The following is a 13028-nucleotide window of genomic DNA, read 5'->3' on the forward strand; positions in this document are numbered from 1 at the left end:
CAAGTGAAAAATGCATTGCGGGTTTATTTTCTCTATGATAATAAAACATAATAAAAATATTATTATTATTATTATTATTTTAGTTATAAAATTAAATTAAATTATTTTTATAATTTTACTGTGGATGTTTTTTATTTATTTTATAAATAATTTCTTAATTCAAAAAATAATTGAGTTTAAAATACTTCTAAATGAAAAAACAATTAAATTAAAAAAAAAAACACTTAAAAGATAAAATAAAAATAAAATTAATATATATCTTCCACGTAAAATAACTTTTGAGATTATTAATTAAAAGATATATTAGCTTGCGCACACCCTATTTTACAAAAATATATTTTAAATCTTGCAACAAATTTACGTTACTATTCTTTAATATTGTTCCAGAAAGAGATATGGTGGTATCTTTTTATTCAACGTATTTATTAATAGGGTGGTCTTGTTTGTTCGGATTGTCAAAATTCGTCTGGGTCGTCATGCTCGTATTAATTATCAGGTTTGATCGTGTCCGTTTAGGTTGTCAGGTTCGTCCGTGTCGTCGAGCACGACCGAATTGTCGGACCTGTTCAGGTCGTCGGGTTCGTTTGGGTCATTGAACCCATTTGGGTCATCGAGTCCGTCCATCTCGTCGTGTCCATCTGACTAGTTGGGATTGTCCGGCTCGTCTTGGTTGTCAGGGTCGTTTGGGTCATTCTGGTCGTCAGGCCCGCCCAAGTCGTCCGATTGATCGGGCCTGTCCATGTCGTTCGGATCGTCAGGACCATCCGAGTCATCGGGATCGTCCGGGCCATCGGGCCCCGTCCAGGTCATCGAGCCCGTCTAGGTCGTCGAGCCCGTCTAGGTCGTCGAGCCCGTCCAAGTCATCGATCTCGTCCAGATCGTAGGTCCAGTCCAGGTCGTCGAGCTCGTCCGAATCTTAGGTCCAGTCTGGGTTGTCGAGCCCGTGCAGATCGTTGGGCATGTCTGAGTCGTCGTCCCTGCCCAACCCGTCCGAGTTGTTGAGCCCGCTTGGCCAATCTGGCTCGTTGGACGCATCTAGGTCGCCGAAAAGTTTAATAATGTATTTTAAAAATAATATATTTTTCATGTTGAAGATGAAAGTCCATGGGTTGGCCTTGACCCACAGGACTTTTGTGGGGTTTTTAGCCCTGTCGACTTTTTTGATGGAGGGCTTTTTTTTCAATGTGTGCTTTTTTGGTCCCATCCCACATAGGTCAGGGTCAAGTCCTATGGACAGGGCCAAATTGACACCTCTACACAAATACGATATGTGTATCGGTTACGACACGTATTTGATACGCTGATACGCTAATTTTGAAAATAATAGAACACGACACGTGATATATGCATATTGAAAAATATACATTTTTTAAATCATGAGAAATATATGATTATTCTTGTGTAAATCCAAATTAAAATCAAATAAATTAAAGACTTTCAACATAGAAGTTTATAATAAAAATATTATTGGTTTATATATTAGGTATATCATTGATAATTATCACTAAAGTTCCTAAAATATCGGATACGAATACATATCGGACATAAATAACGTAACACAAATTGAAGTATAGTGCATCATAGATCATCCTCCCATCTCTATTATTGTCCTTTGAGTTAAACCTTACACACCTAAAGACTATTGAATGATACAACACATCTCAAAATCCCACACTACCCACTTTTTCTAAACTATGAGGCATAACATTCAACTAATATTTATAACAATCACAATTTTTTCTCTTTGTGTTTTCTCTTTCTAGTCTTGGTTATGAATAAAGAAAAATCAATAGCAAATGAGGTGAAAAATTGACGGGAAGGGGATTTATTTATATATTCAATAAATGAGGTAAAAAAACGAGAAAAAACAGGCGGAAGGGGATTTATTTATTCAATGAAATCATTTTCTGATATTTAAATGATATTTATATAACAATTCTCATTCTTTATTTCTGATTTCTGACGTGATAATTTAACATAAATCATCGATTAATATATCTTTATTTTTTTCACCGAAAGAATTAATAACTCTCATTAAGTGACGTAAGATAAATGAAAAATGGAATTCAAAAAATTAAAGTCGTATTTTCATTTTTCTATATAAATATCACTCATATACTGTTTATGTATACATTTAGATAATACTTAATAATAATATTCAATTTTAATATGTTTTTTTGAAAAAGTTATAACAATATTTATTTTACTCTGTGAACTAACTATAAATCATACATACAACATTTAGGAAAATGATATTTTAGATAAATGATAGGTTAACAAAATTTCTTTTTACAAACTTTAACAAATTACCTATTTAAATAAAAGAAAAGTACTACTTTGATTTTATTTAAAAATTAAAAATAATCTATTTTAAATTTATTTATGGAGATTTTGTTTTGTAAAAAAATATTTGTCAAAAAGATAATTTTCCCTACTTTAAATGGTATTGTATCTACATATTTAAAGATGGGACAAATGGCCACTTTCACTTTTGGAATTGTTGCGTTTTCGTCAGAGAAGGCGAAACAGAAGAGCCGAGAATTCGCCCGCAAACGTAACGATGTTAACATTAAGCTTCAGACTACTATAAATTAGAGCCTCTACATTCATCTTTCTCATATGAACAACAAACCATCAATAAAAATGAAGTATCTAAGCTCCTGTTTTACCTTTGCTACTGCCGTTCTTCTTCTATTCTCATTTCATCCTTCTTCAGCAGATTCTCATGAACAGTTTGTTCAGTGTCTTTACAAATATCCCCATATCACCAACTCAATCTCCGATGTTGTTTACACAAAAAGCAACTCTTCATACTCCTCTGTCCTAGATGCTACCATTCAAAATCTTAGGTTCTTCAACATAAGCTCAAAACCCCAAGTCATTGTCACACCACTCGATGTTTCCCACATTCAAGCCACCATAATCTGTGCCCAACGCCATGACCTGCAGATTCGAGCACGAAGCGGAGGCCATGATTATGAGGGTCTCTCCTACGTTGCCAGGGTTCCATTTGTCATCCTTGACCTCATAAATCTTCCAAGAATCGAAGTTGATGCTGAAAACAGAACTGCTTGGTTCAAGCTGGGGCGACCATTGGTGAACTTTACTATAGGATTAGCCAGAAAAGCAAAACACTTGTGTTCCCAGCAGGTGAGTGCCCCCTTGTGGGCGTTGGTGGCCACTTTAGCGGTGGTGGCTATGGATACATGATGCGTAAGTACGGTCTTGCTGCTGATCATGTAATTCATGCTAAGATTGTTGACGTCAATGGTAATCTCCTTGATAAAGAAACAATGGGCGAGGATCTATTTTGGGCCATCAGAGGTGGTGGCGGGGCAAGCTTTGGAGTCATCGTGGCTTGGAAGATAAAACTAGTTCCAGTTCCATCAACTGTCACAGTGTTCAATATTGCAAGGACGTTGGAAGAAAATGCAACGGAGATTATTCAAAAGTGGCAGCGTGTGGCAATTAAATTTAATGAGAACATAACGATGAAGGCCAACATGGAAAGGGTAAATTCAAGTAAAAGTGGGAATCCAAAAGTAGAAGCGCGGTTTGAATCGTTGTATCTGGGGCGTGTAGATGAGCTGATTCACATGATGCAAAAGAGCTTCCCGGAATTGGGTTTGGTGAGAGAAGAGTGCACTGAGATGAGTTGGATAGAATCAATTCTGTACAAGGCTGGTTTCCCTAGCGGTCAATCCACCGTTGTTTTGTTGAACAGAACTCAATTAAACGGTTTGATGTTATTGAAAGCAAAATCTGATTATGTGAGGGATCCAATTCCAGATGTTGGGTTAGAACGGTTATGGCATTTCTTATATGAGGATGCAGCTAAATATGGTTACATTCAATTCACTCCTTATGGAGGAAGGATGAATGAGATTTCAGAATCCGAAACTCCATTCGCACACAGATCGGGCTACATATTCCACATTCAATACGGTGTGTATTGGGAAGAAAAAGGGGATGAGGCAGCTCAAAGGTACATGAATTGGATTAGAAGAGTGTATAAATATATGAAACCTTATGTTTCAGAGTCTCCAAGAGCTGCATATATGAATTATAGAGACCTTGACATCGGAGTTAATAACAATGGTTACACAAGCTTCAGCCAAGCCAGCATTTGGGGCTTTAAGTATTTTGGTAATAACTTTAATAGATTGGCACGCGTGAAGACCAGGGTTGACCCTCGAAACTTCTTCAGAAACGAACAAAGCATTCCTCCTCTTATGTCGAACGGAGGCAAATAGACCTTCTTGGGTGCGCAGCATGCCATTATAAAATTAGTTACTTTCTATAGGTTTTTTTTCCCTTATAGGCAGATCAGTCTTCAATATTACGGAAGTAGGAATGTTTTTAAAAAATTACGGAAATGGGCAAAACGTTCTGGGGGTGCACGTTTTTTGGATGAAGAAATCGTGCAACCCCCAAACGTTTTCATGGTCAAGCGGGTCAAAGGGCGAAATCGTGTGGGGGGGGGGGCACGTTTTTGGCTCAGTAATCGATTACAGCATGGTGTAATCGATTACTGCATGATGTAATCGTGCAGGGGGGTACGTTTTTCATTGTGTAATCGATTACCACATGCTGTAATCGATTACAGCATGCGTTGCAGTTTTCTGGGTGTAATGTAATCGATTAAGAATGAAGTGTAATCAATTACATGATTAGTGAAGTATGTTCGAGGGCAATGTAATCTATTACAAAGGTATTGTAATCGATTACAATGACAAATTTTTTTTTAAAAAAAAAGGTGATTAAATTAGAATTGGATAGAGAGGCAAGCATAATAATTTGTAATGATTTTATACAGTTTTTTGGTCCATCAAAGAATAAAGTATTTGAAATTATAGTTCATGAAGACATAAGAAATATTAATCTTCATAAAAAGTTGTCTTAGTTTTGACATTGTACAAAGAAGAAATAAACATTGAAAAGTAAATTAATTGAAATAAAAAATGTACAAATTATTGGCAAAATGGACATTGTCCCCTATGATGACCCTCAGTGCGACAATAAGAGCATTTTTTTGGCTTATCCGTAACGGGTTGATCCATTTCGTTATGGATCCTATTTGTTGTAGGTCGTCCGGAAGCCTTGCGCCTAGTTTGGGGGTCTGGAGTGAAATTAGGACCTGTAATCTTTCTTTTTCATTATTATCATCGTTTTTAGTTTCATATTCAACTATGTCATATATCATTGCTTTCCTATCCACTAAAATGTTTGTTAACGTTTTTTTTTTAAATCACGCATGTAATCGATTACACTTCGTTCGTAATCGATTACATTACACCCAGAAAACTACAACGCATGTTGTAATCGATTACAGCATGCGGTAATCGATTACAGAACGAAAAAGTACCCCCTGCACGATTACAACATGCAGTAATCGATTACACCATACTGTAATCGATTACTGAGCCAAAAAGTGCACCCTCCACACGATTTCGCCCTTTGACCCGCTTGACCATGAAAACGTTTGGGGTTACACGATTTCTTCACCCAAAAAACGTGCACCCCCAGAACGTTTTGCCCATTTTCGTAATTTTTTAAAAACCTGCCTACTTCCATAATATTGAAGACTGATCTGCCTAGAAGGGAAAAAAAACCCTTTCTATATTTACTTTTATGTTTTGGGTGATGTCGTTAATAATGTATCTTAGGTACTTAATAGTGTGTTAATTAAGTATACTCTTAAAATTCATACAGGACATCTTAGAGATGTAAGTATTTTATATTATAATAATAAAAAATATTTTTGACAAGTTAATGCAAAAACATATTAAGGTAATTATTGAATAAGGAGTCATTCACGAAGAGCATACAACAAAAGATATTGACTGTAAATGAATCTGTTCATGTTACATTTGAGAAATCTAACCAACAAATGCAAGTGTTAACAAAGAATAGTGCAAGTAACAATGATTTATTGCATAACTTCACCAATAGAGGGTTATCATATATCATAAACTGAGAATGTTATCATAAACAAGTGGGAAAGAAAGGTCCAAGAGTAGTGAAACCAAAAGACTTCCTCTGAACCACATGTTTTTACAACAAAAGGAGCATTCAACATTTCTTATCCTTATAACAAGGTCAATCAGAACCAATAAAATAGTGGAATTATGAGACATTTTCATCCACGAAGACCCAGTTTGCAGGAAAAGGCAGAAGACAGAAACAAGTGACAAGCTAGATCATCTACTGGGGTTTGTCTTATAACAGAAATACAAAATCCCTCATCAATATCACACCAACCAATATGAGAATATAACATAAAAGGCAAAGAAAAATTATAATTAAACATTTCATTTTGGCTTCGCTGTTGAAAAGGTACGTGCTTGAGAATAAGACTGCTTATGTTCGATAACAAAAATCATAATGATGCTTGTTTGAAATCTTTTTTCTCTATCATTTTATTTATTTATATCTTAGTACCTTTTACAAATTAAAATATTAATTTTTAAAATACATTATTTAAATAATAATTTTATGTTAGCTATAATAATTATAAATTTATAATAACAAAATTAATACTAAAACCATTATTATTTTTATAATAAAAATATTATTCTACTAATTATATTTATATTTTTAATAATATTATTATAATATATTATTATTATTATTATTATTATTATTATTATAATGATTCTATTACTATTGTAGAAAACTTTCGTAATAATATTTATTAGTTTAAATAATATTTTATTATAGTAATTTTATAATACTTTATATAAATATTAAGGTGGATAATAAATATTTTCGTTATAGTTTTAAAATAATATATTAATTATCAATTTTTTTCACACGTGCATATCATTTACTAATTATCGAATATTCTTCTATTTCTTGGAAGGAGTGCTTCCATTTGAGTTTTGAGAGAGATGATTATAGGTATCCATCTCTTGACATGATAGTTTTGATGCTTTAAGTCTAACTTCGAGTAAGTAGCAAAATGGTCCGAGAATAGCTTTACTCAAGCCCTACAATAGACACCAAATATTTTTATTGGGAATGAAGAAAGAATTTTCGAAGTTGAAGTTCCAGGCAAACCGAGGAGAGATTCACCTCAACAAGACTCTTAAGCGATCAAGTTAGTAAGAATTTAGGGAGTATGGTATATGGTATCGTATAGTGAATGATGAAAAAGAATTGATGATATAATGTAGCAATAGGTTTTTTGGGCCCATATATAATGACAATAGATATAAAACATATTTTGTTACTTAGAATATTTGTGAAGATAATAAATTATTTATATTATATCAATATATTTGAGTTGTTCGACAACAAAATTTAAGAATATAATTAGTTTTGAATATCTGCGGGGTTTGCTCCCAATATTTCGAGATCCAAGTATTTCAGGTTGAATACCCAAAGGCCAAGTAGGTATGTAAGTCCCCAAGCTAAAAAGCCAAAATTAAGGTGCAGGTGCAGGTGGACCGTGTTGCTAGATGAACGTTTTATCATTCTCCAAGTTTCAACATAGGAAATTAATTAATTTAAAGTTGCATTTTCACAACAATTTAGATCAGGGTTTTTTTTGACCGAGTTTAACGTTGAATCTCTGTGATTGTTGGACATGTCACCACAAGGTGATAAAGTCGTTGCACATTTAATGAAGGTTTTTTCCTTGTAATGGCATGATTTAAAAAAGATAATAAAATAATGACCTTAATTTTTTACTTTTTTTTTTCGACGTGGCAGCATGTTTTTTAAGTTTATAATTTTTGAAAATTGTTTGGATGTAACAATTGAAGGTGCACGCTCGTGTGAAACAAAATAGGCGGTTCAGTAGAAATAAATTCAACCCTCAAAAATATTTTCCCTCCTTCTTCGCGAAATGCTTTGTAGAGTAACAAAAATTTTTGGGCTTTGAAGGTTTGAAAGAGAGAAGGCTTCTCAAATGAAGCGTTTCGTTGAAGGTTGGGTCATTCAAGTCATGGTTCTTCTGTTGTCATCGATTTTACGTCTTTGTTGAAGGTTTTTTCAAATCTCTCTTTTTGAATAATGTTCTTGCTTTGTGGTCTTTATTAACCCTGTGAAACACGAACGACGTGGGTACTATTTCGTTGAAATTGTTTATCTTGATTTTTTTTGTTCGTGAACCCTTGATACCATTGAAAATTTTGATTTTTTTTTTTTTTTTGTTGAGGGTAGCTTGACGTTTTCGCAGTTGTTGTTTGTTCGTTGTGGGTGACCGTTGAGGCAGTGTAAGGAAGGGAAGTTGTTCATTGTTGTATTTTAGGGTATTTTGTTTTCTCCTCTTGTTCATTAAATTGATTTTTGAAATTTTGTGGTAGATTGATTTTAGGATTATTGACTTTGTTATGTGGAATTAGCGTGATAAGTTGTTTTTCAATTTATTGGGTTTGAGTGGTTGTTATGTGTTTGCTTTTGTACAATGCAACATATAAATTGGAATTTCAAATCCATTACATCAAACATAACATAACTAGTTATATTTTTTTTGTAGGGAGTAAGTTCCATGGACAACACATTTTTTGCTGGAAAAGCCGTTCACATGATTCAAGCCTGATGACATTGACAAACACATTCTATTTTCTATGGTTTTTGTTTGTTAATGATATTTGATATTTTACAATTCACACACTATAGCATAAACCTATATTTTGTCTTGTACTTGCTTTTTTGGATACAATATATGTGTTGTTTAAGACCATTTTTTGGACAACAATCATGTAAGTGCAATGAATTAGTGTCCATTTCTATTTCTTTGGACAACAATCAGTGCATCCATATTTTTACATTAAATGATTTGTGTGGTTCACATCTTTCAACTGAATTGAACTCCATAAGTTTTACTTTCAAGTGGACTAAAATTATGTTAAATTTCATAACTCAAATGGTCCCCATGAATATATGGATCACGAACTAATTTTTTAGCGTCCAATAACTGTTTTTCTAAGATATAGTTTTTGTACACCAGACATGTCAGGGTTATTATTTGATGAAATCATTAACGTGCTAAACATTTATCAACTGAACTGGATTCCATAAGTTTTACTTTCAAGTGAACTAAAATTATGTTAACTTTGATAACTCAAATGGTCCCCATGAATATATGGTTCAAGAACTGTTTTTTTATCGTCCAATAACTGTCTTTCTAAGATGCAGAGTTTGTACAAGAAACATATCAAGGTTACTATTTGATGAGATCATTTATGTGCAAAACAATTTAGAACTGAATTGGACTCCATAAGTTTTACTTTCAAGTGAATTGAAATTATGTTAACTTTCATAATTTAAATGGCCCGCATGAGTATATGATTCAGGAACTGTTTTTTTATCGTCCAATAATTGTCTTTCTAAGATGTAGTTTCTGTACAACAGAAATACCAGGGTTACAATTTGATGACATCATTTATGTGCAAAACAATTTTTAACTGAACTAAACTCTATAACTTTAACTTTGAAGATCACTCAATTTATGTTAACATTCATAACTCAAATACAGCCCACGAATATATGATACATGAACTGATTTTTTACAGTTCAATAATTGTCTTTCTGAGACTTAGTTTTTGAACAACAGACATGCTAGGATTATTATTTCATGAAGTGATTTGTGTGGTAAATATCTTTCAAGTGAACAACACTCTTTAAATTTAACTTTGAAGATCACTTAATTTATGCTAATATTCATAACTCAAATGGAACCCACGAATATATGGGCAAGAACTGATTTTTTTACAATTCAACAAGTGTCTTTCTTAGACTTAGTTTTTGAACAATAGTGCTGCCATAATTATTATTTCATGAAATCATTTATGTTTAAAACAATTTTCAATTGAAGTGGACTCCATAACTTTAACTTTGAATACTCACTCAATTTGTACTAACATTCATAACTCAAATAAAGCCCACGAATATATTGGACAAGAACTGATTTTTTATAGTTCAATAAATGTCTTTCAGAAACTTAGTTTTTGAACAACAGTGCTGCCAGAATTATTATTTCATTAAATCATTTATGTGCAAAACAATTTTCAACTGAATTTAACTTTGAAGAATCATTCAATTTATGCTAACATTCGTAACTCAAATAGAGCCCACAAATATATGGTACATGAACTGGTTTTTTACAGTTCAATAAGTGTTGTTCTGAGACTTAGTTTTTGAACACCCGTGGTGCCAAAACTATTATTTCATGAAATTATTTATGTGCAAAATAATTTTCAACTGAAGTGGACTCCATAACTTTAACTTTGAAGATCATTAAATTTATGCTAACATTCATAACTCAAACAGAGCCCATGAATATATGGTACAGGAACTGACTTTTTACACTTCAATAAGTGTCTTTCTGAGATTTAGTTTTTGAACAACAGATATGACAGGGTTATTATTTGATCAACTACAACGACAAAGTAAATTAATAGCCTTAAACACCAAGACAAATTATTCAAAACTATATGTTTCCTACATTTTCACTTCAAATAACAGTTCGTACATTAACCAAATGAAAATGATATTTGATTCACAGCAAACAAATAAAAGCCCCAAAAGAACAATTTACCAACATAAACAAGTTTTCTTCCTTTCACTGCCTTAAAGGAAAACCATCAAATGAATGTATCACAAAAATTCGAACTTGGGTTTAATGAGTGGGCATCGATCCTTGTTGAACGATAGACAATCTTCATTTTGAGTGGGCATCGAACTGTTCCAGAAATGGTTTTCCGTTAACAAGCTTTCCCTCTTTCAAACCACGATTCCTTTATTTTTCACAAAGACCCTAAATGTTACTTTGTTAATTGAGATTTGGGAAAAAAGAACAAAAAAAAAAACCACATTCATAGGTCACTTCAAACCTTTTTTTTATACAACCGCCTGCTTTTTCCATACTCTCTTTCACGCGCGTGATACTCCAACAACCTTCACTTGACAAGTAATAGTAGTTAAAAAAATTAAAAATTAAAATAAATCAAATACCACGTCACTGGGTAAGAAAACGATAAAAAATTAAGGTCATTCTATCATTATCCATTTCAAAAAGCGTATTGTTTTCTGACACTGAACTATCGCTTTTGTGACATGTAGCCTAGGGATGTTATTCTGGTTTGTGCAATTGAGTTTGATTGTTTGTTACTTGATTTCATTGATTTAAGTTTTTTTAATGGTTAAAAGTTTTGAAACTTAGTTTAGGTGTCTCTTTTTGTCATTTATGATTTTGAGCAAGAATAATTGAGCGTAACATATGTATATTTGTTCATAGGTAATCGTTTTTATGATTTTAGAGAGTTTGTGGTTTTACTTTTTTTCTTCTCCAAGAGTGCAATAGTTCCAATGAGGTGGTATGATAAATCCCTAAATTTTAAACTTTTTATGTCCATTGGTATTATTTTTGGTTAGTTTAAGTGCTTAATTAGTAATTTTTAGCTTAGATTTAATTTAAAGAGTCTTTTAGTTGATTTTATAAAATTAGCTTAATTAGGGTTTTTTACATCTTTTTCTAGTGTAGTTTCTTAAATTGGTAGATTTTACTCACTTAGCTTAGTAGTCATTAGATGCATTAGATAAGCTTTGTAATATGCTTAGATAGTTTTTGCTTACTTTCTAGCTTGTACTTACGTAAATTTTGTATTCAATAATTTCGTATAAAATTTGCCTATTCTAATTGAATATTAACAAAGTTAAAACAAACTAAACTATTTATAATAATCATCGGACTGTATTATAAAACAATTCAGTTTTAATACCAAATTAACTGATTATTATTTAAACTGTATTAAGTAGGCCATTGACGTGATAGGAAATGTGAAAAAAAAAACACCACAAATGAGATATTGGCACTAGTGCAAAATGGGTCTTTAATGTTATCATTTTAATATCAGTTCCTAAAACAACCAACGTAAAAAATGATTTGTGGCATTTTTGTAATTATAATGTCAAAGTTAACGTTAGAACCCCTTCCCACAAACGTCGAAGGACATTTGGTCCCTTTCCCACAGACGTCGAAAGACGTCGGACCCCATCTAGTAGACGTCAAAACACATCATATCCTCACCAGCAGACGTTAGATCCCCACCAGTAGACGTCAAAGGACGTCGGATCCCCACCAACAGATGTTGAAGGACGTCAAATCCTTACCAGCAAACGTTGAAGGATGTCAGATCTAGCACTTATCCAACGTCACATTGCTTAAAAACATCAACACGACCTTAGTTTCCCTGCATTGTTTCTTCGGGATCTCTCTTCCAAGACTCCCTCACTACTGCGACAATGCTCCCTACTGCTTCACGTTATCACCTAAGGAAGTTTGTGGTTCATTTGACCCAAATGCATGTTCCTTTTAGCGACGCGTTGTCTTCCATTCTCCATTGTCGATGACAACTCCTCCACAAACACTAGTGAGTCTTTCACAACGACGACAAGGAGGCTTGAGGTGCTTAGTTCCCTGCAACATCGTTCAAGGTTTGGATTCATACCAAATATTGAATAGGTATTGAATTATATTCATTGAATTTGGTATGCTTGATTTGTATCATCGTTCAAGGTTTGGATTCATACCAAATATTGAATAGGTATTGAATTATATTCATTGAATTTGGTATGCTTGATTTGTATGTGATTTTGGTTATGTTTCCCTTTATTTTATTTATCTTGGAAAAACTTTTGTATGGATTTTAGGAAATTTGTCTGAACAAGTTTTTCTTATCACTTTTTGTCTTCGTTTGATTGTTATGTTTGTTTCATTTAAATTTGTAGAATATTTGTGAACTATGCTGGAATTTTTCTATTTTTTAGGTGTGGGAAAACTGTAAATACAACAAAAATTAAAAGGAAAAAATAGCAGCTTTTGACGTCTAGTACTGTACTACCACATGTCAAAAGACGTCAGATCTTGTATAATTGACGCCCTTGGACTTCAGGTTTGCATTACAACGTTAATTGACGTCATCCAATACAACTTTGGAGTTTGAACAGACATCAAAAGCCAAAAATACCGAATGTTAAAAACTTTTTTGTGTTAGGGTGGTATTATGGTCAACTGTTAG

General features: G+C 33.0%; 1 pseudogene; it reads left to right on the forward strand.

Moving 5' to 3' along the window:
• Positions 1–2643: 2643 nt before the first annotated feature.
• On the forward strand, positions 2644–4253 carry LOC114179912 (annotated as a pseudogene).
• The last annotated feature ends 8775 nt before the right edge of the window (positions 4254–13028 follow it).

This window comes from Vigna unguiculata, chromosome 3 (assembly GCF_004118075.2).
Source record: "Vigna unguiculata cultivar IT97K-499-35 chromosome 3, ASM411807v1, whole genome shotgun sequence".
Lineage (NCBI taxonomy): Eukaryota > Viridiplantae > Streptophyta > Magnoliopsida > Fabales > Fabaceae > Vigna > Vigna unguiculata.